The sequence below is a fragment of the Megascapheus bottae genome, chromosome 19, assembly GCF_031878675.1.
Source record: "Megascapheus bottae isolate mThoBot1 chromosome 19, mThoBot2.hap1, whole genome shotgun sequence".
Lineage (NCBI taxonomy): Eukaryota > Metazoa > Chordata > Mammalia > Rodentia > Geomyidae > Megascapheus > Megascapheus bottae.
In genome coordinates, this window is record NC_143527.1 from 28,169,045 (window position 1) to 28,188,827 (window position 19,783).

Here is a 19,783-nt window from a genome sequence, read left to right on the forward strand (position 1 = left end):
ATGACAGTCAGTGCCAGATGATACCTACTCATGCTTTCAAAATTAATGTTCTAAAAGTATGCCACAATCTTCAGCCAACATAGAGGATATGATTTAAGTTTTACAACATAAAAAGAGAAACAAAATCCTAAGACTTGGTTAGAAGAAAAGGATAAAATCCTTCCCGTGACAAGTGATTTTAGAACAGCAATTGTTGATGGGAAGCAATTGTCTCTGGAAACAGGACACATCAAGCAATGCAACCAACTTTAGAACAGTTTTGTAAGGAAACTAGAGACATCACAGCTCGAACCTATTAAAACACAAGTGACAGAGAGCAAAGGGATCCACATTTAATCTATCCTAGTAAGCAAGAGAAATACAATATAATTGATGAAAAGGTTGACATCTATGACTATGAACTACCAAGATGCTTTCAAGAATTTTTTGTTGTGTCCGAAAAGGTGTGTGCAAATATTTTAGAAATGATTTCCCAAAACAAGCAAATGACCTTTTGCAGGAGAGTGGTAGGAAGTGAAAACTGGAGGAGCACAAAAATTTAGACGTCCCAAGAAACACCACATGACATACAGATCAGCCAATTGTCCAAGCAAAGATTAAGGGTGCCTTTTCTTCAGGCTCCAATGTCTAGAAAAGCAAATGAAGCCATCAAACCTACTGGTAACAGAAGTAGAGGTATCCCACTTGGAATAGACTAAGAGTTGAGCTAATCCAATAGAGTTAACTGAGTTATCTGTTTTAGGGTATGTTGAATAAGAATTTTAAAAGTACATCCCTCAAGGAGAAGGTAGAACACCATAACAGCAGGACCACACAAGTGCCACAAAGTTAAAGGATCCCCTGATTTTAATATATCCCCCATCATATAGCCAACATTCCATAAAATTTCAAGGCTCAGGTACTTCATGGGCTGCTTCTTATATGTTGACATCCTAACCTCTAAGGTGGCAGTATTTTCTGAGTATTTACTTGGAGAGGTTTAGGTCAGGGGAAGAGCGCCTTCATGAATAGTATTAGTTCCCTGAGGCCCAGGGAACACCTTGCTACCATGTGTGGACCAAGAAAAGAATGGACTGTCAGAGCAGGGTCTACCAGATGACCTTGAACTTCACATCCTGCACAAGTGTGAAAAATCAATTTCTCAAGTGTGAGAATGAGTGTTGTTTGTTAGCCAGCCTTCTATGAATTTTGCCGTGGAAGCTTGAGCAGACTCCCTCAGGCTTTCCTTGGGATGCACTTGAGCATCTCATTTCTTCCTTACAACACTGTCTTCAATAGTATGTATAAATGATTCACTTTTTAATAGTCTCTGATTCACCATAGCTGTGAATGTCATGTTGTTCCTCTCAAAGTGTAGTCCTTGGATGAAAACTGTTGGCATCATCTCCTAACTTGCTAGACATGCAAATCTTTGTTTTCCACTTTGCGTTTACTAAACTAGAAACTCTGAGCAGGACCTAGCAAAAAGCTAAAATCTTCAACCCCCCCCCCCTAAATTCATCTTTCCAAGTTGATAGGGAATTAGCACAAGATCATATAATCACCCAGTATGTCATTAAAATGTAAAATCATACTGCAGTCTAATAAAATCCTGGTGAAAAAGGCCAATGTTAGTCTTCAAATATCCCCATAGAATGGATTCATTCCACAACTGGAATCTATTCAGAAGGTATGGCAGGGATCATTCTTGTTGGTCCACTCTTCAAATTTACTTTAGACAAAATATTATAACTTCAATAGAACAAAGAGTTTTCCAACTTTACAGAAGTTACAACCCAAACACTGTCGTGGGGGCAAAGAATTCTGGCTTTGAAAGCACTTTGAAAGCCAGACTGAAGTTCTCTTGAAGCTTTCCTGGCAGAGACTGGAATTAATGCCAATACTCATTTGTTTATGCATTTGTTAATTTAAAAAAAAGCAATGGACAAATAAACATATGGTTTCTGCGTTTGTTCTGATTTCCAGAATACATGTTTATTCCATACCTAGTGTCCTCTGAATATCTTGTATACTGTTACCCCCATTTCTTCCTCAGATGCTCAAGCATAATAGAAAAAATATAGACTATGGGCTTTTTGAATAAAAAGTGATGGCTCAAGGAGTTTTTCGGACCAGCAGTTTCTCAACTCCATTGCTCCACATCGACAGCAATCTCCACTTCACACACATCCTGAAACTGGTGATTGTTTGAGAGTGAAAAGATACCAAGAACAGGAGGTGAGGTGAATGGCCTACTAGTAACAATGGTTGCCTAGCATGTATGAAGCCCTGGGTTTGATATGTCAATACCAGATACACAGAAAAAGCCAGAAGTGGTGGCGTGGCTTAAGTGGTAAAGCACTAGCCTTCAGAAAGCCCAAGGACATTGCCCAGGCCCTGAGTTCAAGCCCCAGAACTAGAAAAAATACCAAGAACACATCTAGCAGGATGCTCTAAATCAGGCACTTAATAGATGCAAAAAATTAAGAACAGATTCATAGGGGAAACTGAGTTTCACAGATATTTCCCCAAACAACAGGAAACATTACTGAGGTAGAACTGCTGGCCTTTTAGTAAAATTACTGGAGTTTCATTTAAATTACTGAGACAAGATGTCCTTAGGACTTGGGAAAATCTTTATAGATATATTTACTGTTGGCTATATCTGTATATCTCTTTTACTTATTATTACTATTATGACTAGCTATTTCTATAGAAATAAAACTATTTCCTGTATATTTCTATACTTTTTATAAGTGCATTTTTGAGATATGAATCTGTGGATAAATCAAAACTATGTAGAAGTAAGTTAAATAAATCATAGGTTCTGACCAGAGTACATCTGTCACTCTGAAGATGAAATTGCATCCTTATTATATGTGAAACATTCCTTGTTTCTTCAACTAGAATCTATTCTGTTTTCTAGTTGACTGCTTGCATGGAGCCAAGGTCCAAACACCTCTTGAGTTATCTGTAGCTCCTTTGGTGTTTCAATAATAACTTAGTCACAGAGCCCAGAACCTCATCTCTACCATGTAACAGTTCTGTCATACATGGATGTTGCTCTTCTCTCTCTCTCCTCTTCCTTAGTGTCTATTAATTGTACAGTAAACTTTCAGTGTCATATAATTATGAAGACCGAAAATGAATTTGCATTTAATTGTCTCTTTTTATTACTCTTCATTCTTTCCCCACCTTACTCTAGCTTTTAGACAGAGCTGTCTCATCTTGCTTCTGTCTCTTGAGTTCTTGGATTATAGGCATACACTACCCCACCTGACTATTAATAACGCTAGTTTATTTACTCCATAGCAGATTGGAGTTGCTATGGAGTAACTCTAGTTGCTTTTTTATACCAAGACTCAAACTGTAGGAGTGTGCGACAGTTCTCAAGTGTATGCGCAATCTCAGCAGAAATATTAGAGATAGATAGTTCTTATATTCTGTTATATCATGATCCCAGAAAGTAAAGCATAAACCAAAAATAACAGTTACCCCAAAATGAACACAAGCAAGCCAACAGAAAGCAGGAAAAATATTAAGAAAGGCCATCCCATCAACATTGAGGAAAACAAAAAAAGATCCACCAGATGCTTTGAAACATTTTTTCTATTTTGAAAGTCTGACTCACATTTAGATCAAAATTCTAAAATCAATGTGATTTATATATCACTTCCTAAAAGGTGCTTAGCAGCATTTGCAGAAAGAAACATTTTCGTAAACATTCTAATGGCAAACATTCATTACATTCAGTGTTTTGCAGAAAAGAGAAGAAAAAGAATTTAACAGCTTGTGGGAATAGGAATTTGCTTGGCCCATTTTTATGTATAAATAGAAGCTAACCCTGTAGGGGAGAATGTGGCCCCTACACACATGACTACATTCCCTCTTGTTGCCCTTCATTTAAGGTAAAATCTGATTTCTTCTTTTCTCCATATTTCAGCCTTACCTAAGCAGAGTTGCAGTGACTTAATTGCCATAATGAAAAAGACCAAGCAAATAATTACTTTAAAAAAAGAAGGCATCCAATTAGTATTGCCTGGGATGGGGCCTTTATTCTAGAAAGGATGACTCTGTGGGTGAGAAAAACGTCTGCTGCCCTATTGAAAAATCTCTTCTTAAAGGGAAGAGCCCTTGAGACAGCCACATGGTGTTAATGAACAATCTATAAGATGGTTTGAAAAAATGTTATCCCCCAAACACTCTGGAGAGGCAACCGCTAAAACACCAAACAAAATTAAGTGAGAAATATAATCAGAATGAATGGACCGGTGTGTGCCAACGCACATGCACGCGCACACACATGCACACACACACACACACACACACACACGCACAATTCAGATGGAATAAAAGAAGCTCAAGACAATAAGCAGTGGAGACAAGTGAATGGACAAGAATATGAGCCAAGAGTGTATATCATCTTTCATCAAACACAGATAAAATGGTCACATGCTATTTCCCTCATTTACTCAAGGTCAAGATGCCTTTGAAAAGGTGCATGGAGCAAAAAATATCTCAAACAAATTTGTGATTTATAGAAAATAAGAAGTTCAGCTTAATATTATGCCTAGTAAAATATGATTCTTTCATCAACAAGCTAAATTATCAGTTCTCAGGACCCAGAATTAAGCAAATACACATCTCTTACATCCTGTTGCTTTGCTAATTCATTGCATAAAATTATGTAAAGTACCATTTTCAACAAAACTAAACCACATTCAGGAACTCGGTCACAGAATACATTTCAACGCTGCATCCACATACATTTTATTACAATCACAAAACAGTTTTACACCTTTTAACTTCTTATTTCTTGCCAATTTTGACTTCCCACGCTGGAGTTTGGAACTCTACCCAAGTTACAAAAGCTCTATTTAGAAATGTAGCTTCTTTTTCGTCAGGACAGTCTCCCAGCCAAGATTTCCTTTATTCTCATATGACCCCAGAGAAATGTGCCCATGTGTGGTAGACAGCAAATCCCCCATGTGGTAATGACAATGATGAGTTTGGACATCTGCATATGCATCTGTCTCTAACAATCTGGTGTGACATGATCTCCTAGAAAGCCTCCTCCTCACATGATGCCAAGATACTCCACTCTCTCCTTCCAATACCTTCCTGTCTGGTGCCAGCACCAGAAAGGGTATTGATGCAACTAGAAAATCCATAGATTTGGCAACTGTAAGGAGCAAAATCAGGTAACTATAGGCATGGCTTGTATTTTCTTGTGTCACTTGCAAGATTTGGCTCGAGGATAGGAATTGATTGCGCAAATCATTAACCAAACCTGTAAGTTTAAAATTTAAAAATTTACTCTGTTTCCTTGAGCAAGTATTTCCGATAAAAGAATAAAAGTATGACCTTCAATAGATACATTTTCCAAAGATCTAAACGGATGATTAGAAGGTCACTGAGGGAATAGCCCTGTTGTTTGCAGTATAGTGGGTATGAGAGTTCCTTTACAAGGCTACATCTTACCATTGGGTGTTGGAAGCTATATTCTCAGAGAGCTCATGCTGATGTTGCTTCCCTGTTGATCACACATGGAGAATCATTGCTTTAGTACAGTAAGAGTTTGAGAGCTAGCTACAATGCCAATAACTTTGTCTCCACTCAAGAGAATTTCCCAATACTGTGCCTTCTGTGGATTTCCTTCCCATCATTTCTCATCGCGTTGGACTCAGGAAGGAAACACCTTGCTCAACTTTTTGAATTTAATACAACAAGAAATGATCAAACAATGTAAAAAACCAACACATTTATCTTAAATGTTCATGTCTACATGAAACAAAGGAACAAGAATGCTGGTTGTTGGTGATCCGTGGAATTTGAATGTGGGCTTGTGTCATGTATTTTTGATCTAGCAGGAACATTTCACCCACATACTTATTGTTCCAAACGTCACTTTAGGTGGGTGATATTCCTGGAATGAAATAGCACTTGGTGAGACAAGTATGAGCTAGTATGGTGTGCTTCCAAAGTGGAGAGAATTTCCAAACTTGCTATAGTCATCAGCTATGGCTTCTCCAGATGAAGGATCCTATTTGGAGAGTAAGGTAACTCTATATGGCCCACACTGCCTAATCTGATGGCCTATTCTGTGGACTTACCTCATCCTAGACAGGATGACACATACTCACCACAGTTATCTATAAAGTATGAATTGATTAAGAACGGACTATTAGTAACCTGCTGAGATTCATCGGGAGGGTCAGTGTAGACTGGCATTTCTCTGTTTATACTCTTAAAAAATACAGGGATTGGAGCCAGGAGTTTGGCCTCGTGGTAGAATGCTTGCCTAGCATGCATGAAGACCCGGGTTCGATTTCTCGGTACCACATCCATAGAAAAAAAGCTGGAAGTAGTGCTGAGGCTCAAGTGGTAGAGCTCTAGCCTTGAGAAAGTCCAAGGACAGTGCTCAGACCCTGAGCTCATTCCCAGGACTGGCAAAAAAAATTACAGGGATTACACTTCTGCTAAGATGAAGTAAAATAAATTTTCCTCATTTCTTCTATTACACGCAATTCAAAACCATGGACATTATATACTAAAACAAACAAAAACTCTTAAAGTTGGACAGAAGAGAAACAAGCTAGGTTGCCCCAGGGCCCAAGAAATTACTAAGTAGTCAATTCCCTGAAATTTTTTGCTGCTTCATATATCTGAAGAAACTAGAAACGCCAACAGAAATGCCAACAGGCACAGATTTTCAAAAGGTACCAATCAAAGAATGCCCTCTCCAGCCTAAGGATCAGAATAGGAACAACGAAGAAGACAAGCAAACAAACAAACAAAACCCAGGAAATAATTGATTGCATTTTTGCAGCCACTGAAAACAGAAATTCTATGCTCCCAGCATGCTCAAGCCAATACGGGCAGAAGCCTAGACTTCCATCCTTGCTATAAATGGTCTTCCTACTTCCCCCATCACACCATGTCACAGAAGGTCAAAGAAAAAGCTAGGGTTTTCACTTCTATCACATGGTGAGGAAGGCTGCCTATTTCCCAGCCCCAGAATGCTATCAGTTGAGACCACATAGGATTTGGGACTTCTGCTCTCAGATGACAGTACCAAGGCTCCCCTTCCAATCTCTGCTGGGGAGAGGAAGGGTTGTCACAAGAGGCCTAGCGAAGTATCAGCTAGGTCGAGAAGGCCTCATAAACATCAGCCAGCCTCCTTCTGTGTTTTTATGGTGTCAGTGAGCTCCTCATAGGAAAGAGAAAGGCACTATCCCTGTCCTTTTGAGCTGGGGCGAGGAGGGGTTATCAGTGAGGGCCTAATGAGAAATCTTGTTTGTCTCATAGGAACATGAAGTCAACATGCACATCCAGATGTCAGGATGGCTGAGTGAGGAACTGATGATAAAGTAGCACCAACTCCATGCTGACAACAAAGTGATGGTAAGAGAAGACAGCTCCATCAAGTTCAAGTAAGATCCCAAAGAGCCTCGTAACAGTTAAGATGGTCCGGTTTAAACCAAAAATTATTCATTCTACCAACATCAAGAACCAAGTGAATGAAAAAACAAAGACAGGCTGGAGGCATGGTTCAGTTGGTAGAAGGATAGTCAATGAGTGAAACCATCAGGTACTGAGTCCTGATCTTGGACCAAAAAAAGAAAGGAGGAAAGGAAGGAAGGAAGGTAGGAAGGAAGGAAGGAGAGAGGGAAGGGAAGGGAAGGGAAACACAATGAACAGATGCCAATAATGAGAGGACAGATAAAAATGTACCTTCTGTCAGAATTTTGAAAAATCTATTGTAAAGGTGATAAATGGGAGTTACAAAAGCAAGGCAATGAGTATATTTCTTTTTAAACAGTTACCCCTTCTCTCATCTTCTCCTGTTTACCACTCCATATTTCACTTCCACCCCAATTGTAAAGTTCATTTCCAGCATAGTGTCTAGTATCATCATTGCATTAGTTCATCCTTTGTCCTGCTGTTTCTGTGATTCCCTTTCTTTTCATGTATCATAATAGCGTATAGTAAAAATACCTCCACAGGCAGTTAGGTACTTGATTATTATGAATTATAAACCAATTTAATACAAATGGAGTGCAAGAATTTGCTAAAAAGAGAAGATATAAAATAAGGAATAGAAATATTATAACTGGAAAAAGTAGTAACAAAAGCATAGGTGAAGATCAGATATAGTAGATTTCTGAGCAAACAAGACTGCCTAATGTAGAAAGGTATAAGTTAAAGGTAAAACAGCTAATAACTCCAAGCGGATTTAGCAATCCTAAATATGTATGCACTATGTAAAAGAGCTGAAAATTATGTAAAGCTAAATTGGTAGAAGTGAAAAGTGAAACAGACAGATCCCCAGTTATAACTGTGTACTGCCCACATCCTTCCTTCATTGAAGAATCAGAGAGAAATTCAGTAAATTTCTCACAAGACTTTAGCAGCATTAACAATCTTAGTTAGTCAGTTTCCATAGACCACTTCTTTTAAAAATTGTCAAATACACATTTTTTTGCCAGTCCTGGGCTTGAGCTCAGGGCCTGAGCACTGTCCTTGGACTTTCTCAAGGCTAAAAGTCTACCACTTGAGCCTCAGCACCACTTCTGGCTTTTTTCTATGTATGTGGAACCTGGGTCTTCAAGCATGGTAGACAAGCACTCTATCACTAGGTCAAACTTCTAGCCCAAATATACATTTTTTTTATTCCAGAAGTATATGCCTTATGTAACATATCGTAGTTAATAAAGTATCTCAACTTCTTTAAAAGAATTGGAATCAAATAGAGTGCTTTTCTATTATGACAATCAACTCAGACTAGAAGTCAGAACTATAAAGATGACAAAAAGATCTCCACGTTAGGCATGTCAACATTACTTTAGACCATGAGTTCAAGGGGAAATCTGAAGAGAAAATTTTTAAATGCATTGAATTGACTTAAGCATACATGAATAGGTATTACAGTGCTATGAGGGAAAAATTTAGAGCACTGAATGCACACAATAGAGAAGACAAACTTTTTTTGTAGATGTTGCTGTGGTTGTTGTTATTGTTGTTTTGCTAATACTTGGACTTTCTCAAGGCTACAGCTCTTCCACTTGAGCCTCAGCACCACTTCTGGCTTTTTTCTATATATGTGGTATGGAGGAATCAAACCTGGTTCTTTGTGCACACTAGGCAAGCACTCTACCACTAGGCCAAACTCCCGGTCATGAGAAGAGAAAGTTTTAAGCAATCATTCAAGCACTCTTTAAAATTAAAAAAGTGAGCAAATACTAAGAAAGAAAAGTAGAGGGAACACTGATTACAAGAGCATAAATGAAATAAAAACAGAAAAATAATACAGAAATGAAACACATTGCTTATTTTCCTTAAAGATAAATTGCAAAAACTTCTAGAAAAACATAGAGAAAAGACGACCAAAATTACCAGCATCAGAAATGAAACAATTGATATGACTTCGCAATTCTGCAGACTTGACAGACTACATATGATTCTACACAATTAAATTTGATGATATGGACCAATTACTCAAAAAACTTAAATTACTCAAATTAGGACAACATAAAGCAGATCATCAAGTAGATGAATAAATATTATTGGCTGAATTGTGCCCCTATGTATAGGTTGAATATGTGACTATGAGCACCTCAACATGTAACATCACGTTCAACTAGGACTTTTAAGTAGGGTTATTGTTAGGGTTCATGAAGACAGAGTCCTCCGAAGAAGTGGAAGTTGGACACACAGACACATTCCTGTGCATACAGACACAGAGATCTATATCTCAAACAGAAAGACCTCAGAAGAGACCCAATCTGTCAATCCCTTGATCTTGGATTGTAGCCATCACAACTGTACACAAATAAATAGCTTTTGTTTAAGCCACCTAGTCTGTGGCATTTTGATATGATGGCTCTCAGCAAACGAATGCAAATCCTGAAGAAGAAACCTCCCAGCTTAGATGGCTCCATTGCAGGATTCTACCAAATATTTTAGAAAAAACATAAAAGTTAATATTAATTATATGTAATCTGTTTTGGAAAACAGCAGAGTTAGAAATGTATCCTAATCACTTGAATCAATCTAGTATTATCCCGAAACTACTACCAAAGGCATAGATAGAAAAAATAACCCTTCAAGCCAACATTCCTCATGAGCATAGACGTAAAACTTCTTTTTTGTTTTTACAAAATAATACACACAAATACACATTTTGAGTTAAATGGAGTTTTTGGCAGGATGTAAGGGTGGTTTAATTGTTGAAAATTATCAACAAACTATCATATTAAGAGACTAGAATTGCGGTATCGCATCATTTAACAAAGGAAAACATTTGATTAAAAACTCACAATCTAGGTGCTAGCGGCTTATATCTCTAAAACTCAGAGGCTTAAAATGTCATGATTGGGATTTGTAGCTAGCTACAAAGACGTTAATGAGAACCCCTTCTCAGCTTATAGCTGTATAAAATTGTACCCAGCTTTTATTCCATCTCATATAGGAGGCTGAAACTGGCAAGATTATGACACTCGACCAGGATGGAAAGAAAAGTCTTAAGCCTCCATGACCACAGAAGGAAGTTGGACTTGGTAATTCATGCCTGTTATCCCATCAGTGATAGAAGCTTAAAGCTAGGCAATTGTGGCTCAGCTATGTACCCAGATAGAATATGAGACCCTATTCTAAAACTAACAAGCGAAAAACAGGGTTGGAGACACAGCCTACATGTATCATGACAGTTTGCCTAGTGTAGAATGTACTACCAAAAAAATCAATCTATTTGTTTTTTAAAAAATGCTCATAAAGGGGATGAAATTCTTGCACTTGATGAGGACCATCTGTCAGAATAGTATAGATGATATGAAGCAAGTTTGAATTCTTCCCTGTAAAGCTCAGCAACAAGGCAATATAATTTTCAATATAATACTAATATTTATATTTTCAATATAATATACAATATAATGTTGGAGGTTCTAGCCAATACATTAAGAGAAGAAAAGGAAACAAAATCCATACAGATGAAAAATCAAACTGCCTCAATTTTCAGATTACATGATAATCTACATAAATAAATTTAAAAGAAATACTGCTAAGAGATGAGCTTAGCAAGTTACCAAGATGTGAGCTAAACAAGAGTATCAATCGAATTTCAATGTACCTGAAAGAAATATCTAAACTTTGAAATTAAAAAATAAATATATTGCCATTTAAATTAGTTCAGAGATGCTTAGAAATACATCTATGAAGACACAGGAATTCTGAAAAACCACATATCACTGCTAAAAGAATTCAAAAAGAAGAACAAAATTGAGATACATATCACAAATATAAATTCAATGCCAATTTTCAAACTGTTATATAAATTTAACACAATTCCATTCAAAATTCCACGCATTTTTTAAAAATTATTGTCAGAGTAATGTATAGAATGGTTGAAGTTACATTTGTCAGGTAGTGCGTAAATTACTTCTCACACACTGAAACCACTCTCATGTATTTGTTCCTCTTTCAATACTCCCTCCCTCCCAATCATCTTATTTTTTCCCCTACCCTTTCCTATTTCAAATAAACAAATAACTGTATATACAATATACCAGGTAACAAAGTCTGATACAGTAACCACATGGAATTAACCGTAAGGGGAGAAAAAAAGAGAAAAGAAATAGCTGTACAAGGTACATCAAGAACAACAATCACGAAGAGAAATCTCTTTTTTTCATATGCTACAGTTCATTTTGTTTAGTCTCATCCCATATGAATTCCATGCATTTTTGTCAACATAAATTTATATAAGAAGGCAAAGGAAAGAGAATAGCTATAAGGGTTTAATGCAGTAGAAGAAATAAGTCTATATAATTTTAAGGTATATAAATACAGATATCAAGAAGTATAATATTGGTGAAGTATTATGCACATATATCAATAGGAGAGAATAAGATACTAAAGAACAGACTTAAATATTCCCAATGCAAGAAAGTCTCTTATTATATCTGACAATATAGTTAGAATATATTTAGAACTCTCAAAACTCAATGTAGAACTACAAGCAATCCAATCAGAAAATGCATAGAGACATATTTCACCAAAAGGACAGAAAAATGTTGCATCTGCACATAAAAAAGTGTTTAACAGCACTAACTATCAAGTAAATGAAAACATGAGAAGGTGTTACTACATATCTACTAGAATGTATAGCATAGAATAGTGAAGATACAGAGAAGCTTAACATTCTGCCATCTTTAATAGAGAATGTAACATTCACTCTGGAAAAGCTTAGCTGCTTCATGTGACAGTATAGAGATAACTCCAGAGAGCTTATTTCCAGTAAATTAATAATTACATTCACAGATTCACAGAAAAATGTGTACACAGATGTTCATATTTGTAGTAGTCAAAATCTGAGAAAAAATTCCAGATGTCTTTTCAACAGGTAAATAAACTATCACAGTATTCATGTTATAAAATACTACTCAGACATAAAAACCAATAAACTGTAGACATGTAACAACCTAGATAAAATCCCAGTAATTTTTGATGAATGCAAAGTCAATCACCCACATTTAACTACATTTGTATAATATTCTTGCAATGAGAAAATGGAATTGAACAAGTAAGTGATTTTAAGGAATTAAGGATACAGGGATGATTTGAAAAAAGTTAGTGTGGCCATAAAAGAGAAACAGGACTTATGGTTGACATGACGAAGTTTGTTATTCATTATGATATAGTACCATAATTTTGTGAGATGTTGCAAGATAAGCAAAAAAAAAAAAAACAACCCAAAAAACGGAGGAAAGAGATCTATTACTTCCGTTCTTTTTTTTTTTTTTTTTTTTGTCAGACCTGGGCTTGAGCTCGGGGCCTGAGCACTGTCCTTGGGCTTTCTCAAGGCTAGAGCTCTACCACTTGAGCCTCAGCACCACTTCCAGCTTTTTTCTATGTATGTGGTACTAAGGAATTGAACCCTGGTCTTCGTGCATGCTAGGCAAGCACTTTAACCACTAGGCCAAACTCCCGGCCCTGAACTATTACTTCTTACACCTGGGAATCTTAATATAAAATGCTTACTTAAAATGTAGAGTGGATATGATCTAATCATGCAAATTATGTTTGGAAACATACAATAAAATAAAAATAATAAATATACAGCACAATTTTTATGCATATTCCTATCTCTTTTTGTAAAAAAGGTATTATACAAAGAGATCTCAATTCAACATGGCAATATATACGAGTATAATGATCAACAATCTTGATCATCATCCCCATATTATGTACATGTATATATACACATACATATATGTGTGTATAATTGAACATAAAAGATTGAAATGAAAATTATATAGTCATATCTCCTATATGACAGCATAAATGATTCTTTTGTCTATATCACACAAGTAACAAAATTCATATATAACTGTACGGTGTTGATACAATCAAATTGGTTCAGAAGACACAGTTTGAGTGTTGTTTCTGGCTTGCAGTTAGTCTGTAGTGTCTGTCAAATGGGCCACTTCACGTGTTAACTCAAAGGAAACCATAGCCTGTTATCATTATTCCTTGAGTACAAGTCCTGCTGGAAAACAGTGAGGGCATTCATTTCCCGACAGCTTTCCCTTCTGATTCTTCACTAGTTGTTTTATGCAAAAAGTATTTTATTTTCTGAGTACAAGGATACAGATATTGGTGAGCCTACTTTCACATCAAATTATAATTTTTATATGATCCAACTGTTGAGAGTTACTGGCTAATTTTATGAGGTATTTCCAATATCTGTTCACCAGTGTTTTAAAGGTTTAATTTTTCTGCCTGGGCAAATGATAAGACTGTAATTTCCTTCCTTCTTTAGGTGATACATAGTCATTTGGTTTGTTGTGGTCAACAAATATGGGAAGTAGCAAGTAGACTGACTGCTGGAAGTCTTTAAGGATGGATAGTAATTCAGTATGGTCTCATGTGTTATAAGGAAGTATAAAGCTGACCTGAATGATGAAGCTTTATCACTTAAATCTCTGGACGAGGGAGTTGTAGGATGGTCATTTATTGGCAAACATTGATAACACATTAGTAAGAATTATCTCTTTACTGTTTTCATTCAAGAGATTTTGAAGTTGTTACCACAACATAAAGCTAATTTTAATTGTTTGGTACATTTTACGCTTACATTTAATGGGCATAACTCTGCAATAGGACATACTATCACAACCAATTATAAATACCAGTTAGTATTTTACTCATTGGTATACTCTATATCTTCTATTTGGATATCTACACACTTAAAAACATCACAGATAGAAATCAAGAGCTGTGCCAGTTTACTTATAGCACAAATTAGAGCAATCAGATTCATATGAAGCTGAGCATATAGATAAATGATGTATCATATCTTTCACAGGCATCCATGAATCAGTGTCTTGCTTGAGCATTTCCAAGAATTTCTGAGAAGATATACAAGTATTTGTACATGCATATTAGGTAGGAATTCATGGCTGATATTATTGCTAGTCAAACCAGCTGTTTGTTACCCATAATTTCCAAGGAGAAATTCCTTACTGACACTCATTATCAAGCACTAAACAAACATACCCTTTAGTGTATTCTACATTTAACCAATTAGCATTTCACTTGGCTAATGACACATACTATGTGACCTAGATTCATACTATTAGGATAATACCTCAAACTGCAATTTTTCTCTATAATTTTATCATAATATATTCATTGCTTCATATCAAAGAGATCCCATAATATAAAAAATTACCAGAGGCCTTTTAATTATGACAAAATAATTCAACAGGTGTTTTCACATTACATCCTGTAATTTTTCATTAGTGCATTTATCAAAGTCACTAGAGGAAAAGACACATAGGTGGCTTGAAATTCTTAAGTTTATGAAAAGTAGAACTTCTAGTTGTTAAGGATATTTCCCTAGGCCAAGTATATACTTTTAATTTTAAAAAATGCTATTGTGTTAAATAGTTTGCATGAGACAATTTTCACTTAAACATGTAATATATAATACATAATAAGAAATGCATAATGACTTATCCACCATCAATCTTGTGTAAGGCATTCGTATCTCTTCACAGATATAAATTAATCCACAGAATGGACTAATAGGTTAGAAAGTCTAAAATTTAAAATTTTATCCTGGTAAAAGTTGGGGCAAAAGGTAGTATGCAGGAGATTCATTTTTTCAATACTTTTTTTTCTAGGTTAGGAGGCACAGTGCTTTTCAATAATGTTGGGAATTTAATGCATCAATACATTCTGAATCAGGTAGTACACCTGAATAATAGTGTGGATTATGGAATTACAGACATGAGTTTAAAGCCCATGTCCATGTGACAGTCCTGACTTATGCTTCCGTTTTCCACTGTATAAAATAGAGAATAATAATGATAATAAATACCCACCTCCTACGGCTAATGTGAACAAGAGTTAATTTACACAGAGCTCACAGATCATGTCCATTACATAGAGTTCAATAAATTCAGTTTTATGTTTCTTCTGAGGTGTAAATACCTATTTCTCCAGCATATTCAAGATATAATCTCATCTCTCTTATTCTGGATTTTTTTTAAAATTTCTTTGGGCCCTTCAGAGAATCTTAGGGAGTCTGTGATGAATCAATTAAAATTCCATTTGAGATAGTCTGTGATGCTCACAACAAAAACAAAAACCACATGCTAGTTTGAGAGCAGTTGCTAATGCAAAGAAAGAAAAGGACTATTTTTCATTAGAACCAATTAACATAGGCCAATCCTAAGACAAAGGTAGTTATGCTCTGTGGTATAAAAAAAGAAAGAAAGAAAGAAAGAAAATACTGATAGGAGCACTGTGAATCTGTGCATGTGCTTAGGGTGATAAAGGCAAGCAACCCCAGAGAGACATGTCTCTAATGGCAGAAAATCAACAGTAGTGCATTTAGGAAGACAACTGGACTCAGTAAGCACATTCTTGCACATCATTCCTCCACATTTTTCACTTATTGGTCCATCCTGTTCTGACACCCATGTCTAATTCCCAATCTTCCAATATATATCCTAAAAGAATTGCATCCTTCCCTCAGGACATTTAACTACAAAATAATCATTTACTTATATATATCGCTCTCATGGAAATGTGTTCCCTAGGTTGTCAGGGCTCACCTTGATCTTTCTACCCACCCCAGATACCTGGCTTCCGGTACTTGGCACAGGGAAGCTCTCCAGGGGCAGAGGCAGTACAATTCTTTATAAATCACAAGGGGTGGAACTTAGAGGAAGAAAGTCAAGCCAGAACCACTGTGTGCGATGAAAGTAGCAAGAAAATAGTGTGTCTAACATAAGAAATTTAAGCTACAGAATGAAAACAGTTCCGAGTCAGTTAAAAGATACATTTAAGGCTGGTGCCTATAGGTCACACCTGTAATCCTAGCAACTCAGTGGGCTGAGATGTGAGGATCATGGTTAGAAGAGAACCCAGGTAGAAAAGTCCTGGTGAGAATCTTATCTCCAATTAACAACTCAAAAACCAGAAATGGTGCTGTGGCTCAAAGTGGTAGAATGGTACCCTTGAGCAAAAAGAGCTCAAGGACAGTGCCCAGGCCCTGAGTTCAAGTTCCACAACCAGGAAAAAGAAAAAAAAGAGATACATTTATGTATCACAGTGTTTATGCTTTAGTAACAATCAACATTTTATGCAAAAAAGATTTGGAATCTTTGAATTTAATATTAACGACAAGAACATTTGATCCTGACTGTATGTGACCATTCCCACCACAGAATCATATTCTAGGATCTCCAAATAATAATGTACTCATTGTCTACTGTACTCATTGTACTTCTGTGTCTATAACTCATGTATTCATGATCATATAATTCAGTGGGACTTTTTGGACCTTTTAGCTTTTAATGTTGGAGATGTGGGGTTTGAAAGTTTGTATGCTGTTTAATTAAAGCAAATGAGTTAAAGGAAATCTATATCAAAATAAGTTTGAAAGTCACTATATGAAGAACTTAATTTACTCAAAAATAACAAATGAACCCTTAAGAAAGACATCTGTTCAAGAACATGAATCTTGTCTCTAAATATATGGAGTTAGAGTTCACTCCAATGAAACCTTTCTTTACATCATGGCTGACTGAAAACATGAGATGGTAACAATTTTTTGCTTTAGAACTAATGAGTGAAAATGTGAAGAATCTATCTTAATTTGTCCACCATTCTGTAGAAAGTGCCCACAGGAAGATGAGAAGACAATGCACACCAATGCCCTCAAAAATATAGTCTGTTAATCACTGGCAGTTGACAGAGAATTGCATAACTTTTAAAACTGTTCAAGCTCTTGTTAGAATGCTTGGACTCAGACTCAAGATAAGTCACCTGCAAATCTGCAATGTGATATTGTGGCAAAAATGATGGCCACATTTTGAACAAAGGAAGTTTAAGATTAAGCATAAACAAATATACAGCTTTGGCCATCAGCTTTATAATAATTCAGTTTGCTGATAAATTTCAGCTACGAAATCTTAAACTGCTATTGCATGCTATTTTGTAATTATGGTTGGAAATTTGGTTTTGGCAAGAGAACACTATTCAATAGGTATTGGCTATAATTACAGAATTTAAAAAATAGAAGAAAAGATAATTGCCTTGGAGAGGTAGCATGTGTTCAGCTAAGAGTATTTTCATTGAAAACGTGGTCAACATATCCAATATTGACGATTTCGTGTACAATGAGTTTGATAAGGGCATATTATATCCCACTGGCTCGAACCTGTAACAGCTGTATGACCTTAGGTGCCTGAATTGTTTTTTCACCTGTAAACAGGTGGATCATATTATTAAGAATGAATAATCCTAAATCACTCTGAACAACGAAACGTGGGTTTCCCCTGAAGTTCTTGCTTTTGAAAAAGTAAAAAAAAAAAGTGCATATATGTGTGAAATACATGAGTAACTATACTATTGTACAATACGAGGTTTCAACATTATCTCTGCTCAAAAAGCCACGCTGACGCATCACCAGTGATAAATGCAGAAAACAGGGAAACGGGAATGTCACTATCTACTGGAAGAACCATCATCTCCTAGAGTGAGCTTGGGCCAAGGGGAGGTACCTCACTTTCAGCATCCCTCCAGCAGGCTCCCCACCCAGTGGACTTGTTGACTTCCCAGCTCAAGGCTGTTCCCCAAGCCCACCAGAAGAGCAAACTTCCCATGCCAAGCCCCAACGATGGTACTACCCAGTGCCCAAAGCCTTCCTCTGCCTCTCCTGGGGGCTGGCCTTTGGATGGACTCCTCTCTCCATGCTCACTTTGGGACCCTAATGAACCTCCCCCCACCTCGCTCCGCGTGGTAGGCTCCGATACGGGCAACAGGCTAGAAATGCTGAAGACTCTCAGGGCGGGAGCCCCCCATCCCGCCGCCCGCCCCGGGGCCCACGCCCACCCGGACCCCGCCCGGCGCCCGCCCCACCCCGCACAGCCACACGCGCAGACGCCGCTAGCCGGAACGAAGCCCCTCATCGCGGATTTCCCGGTCAGTCCCCAACCCCAACCCCAGCCGACGGTCCCCCGGTCGTCCCTAATGGAGGTAGCCTCGCCTCGCCGCCTCCCGTCCAGCTCAGCCCAAGAGGACGCCCCAAAGGGCACGGAGCCCAGCAGCACAACTCATCTCCAGACTCGAAGGAGCGAGCGGGCTTCCCTGGCCATCCGGGGAGGAGGATTTCAGGGTGGCGGGAGACACCGGGGCGGAGGGGAGGAGGAAGGCAGGGGCGGGGGCGGGGATCCTGGCTGGGCTGCTGAAATTTACCTGCGCGGCCCCGCGCCCCGGGGCCCGGTCATCCTGCCGCAGCCACCGCCGCTCCCGCCGCCCGGCGGGCCCGAGGCGCCGCCCGCCTCCCCGGGAGACGCCGCGCCGCAGTCTGGGCTGCAGCGCCCCGCACATGCCTGGCGTCCGCCCGGCGGCGCGGCCAGCGCCCGCGCACAGGTGGGAACCCCCGAGAGTGGGCGTTGGGGCGAACCCCGTCTCCGCCCGCGCTCCCCGATCGCTTCCACACTTGACTTCGCCGGGCGCACGGCGCGGGCTGCTGCCCTCGCTCCCCGGTGCCCGCGCCCCGGTAGCCTCCACCCCCACCACGGGCGGTCGCGGTCCCCCCGCGCGCGTCCTGCGCACCTCCCGACCCTCCGAGGGCTCCCAGGCAGCCGGGGGCCAGCGGGAAACGGCGCGCCGCAGAGCCGGGACTCGCCACCCACGGGTCGCCGGGCTCCCCGAACCCCTGCGCCCCCGCGCCCTCCCCCACGGCACAGCTGTCAAGGAAGAATCCGCCTCCGCACACACCTCGGGATGGACGGGCGTCGCGGGCACCGACTCGCCAAACTCTTAGGAGGTGTCCGTGGATCTGCAGGGACGTTCGGGCAGAGAGTAGGAGCTGCTTCCTTATTATTTCATCACGTTGGAAGTGCCCGGTCCGCTGCCAGAGTTGTGGGTCATGTGGGCACAGCAGAGCCTGGCTGCTGCCAGTACCAGGGTTTCCTGAGGATCCTGAAAACTATGATCTCATCCTCCTCAGCCGCCTCCCCCGCCCCTCTCCCTCCGCGCGCGCCAGGCGCACGCGCGCGCGCGCGCACACACACATACACCCGTGCGCGCGCGCGCACATACACACACACACACACACACACACACACACACTCACCCTCACACTGCTTGCACTATCCTTTTTTTTTTTCTGAAACGAAATACTCCTCCAGGGAAATATAATGTTCATGCTTCCCATTGAAAAAATTGAAATAAAATCCATCCATATATATATATTATTTTTTTGTTTCCTCTTTCAAAGCTTGAT

General features: G+C 38.8%; 1 protein-coding gene across 5 annotated transcripts in view; it reads right to left on the bottom strand.

Moving 5' to 3' along the window:
• The window catches only part of Dtna (dystrobrevin alpha), a 287,652-nt gene extending 268,153 nt beyond the window's left edge, over positions 1–19,499 (bottom strand). For 3 of the 5 annotated variants that reach the window (XM_090353262.1, XM_090353257.1, XM_090353265.1), the window contains exon 1: positions 19,276–19,499. The gene's annotated coding sequence lies outside the window, so the exon portion shown is untranslated. The remainder of the gene's footprint in view (positions 1–19,275) is intronic. The other 2 variants (XM_090353266.1, XM_090353267.1) reach the window with 1 other exon arrangement.
• Between the last annotated feature and the right edge of the window lie 284 nt (positions 19,500–19,783).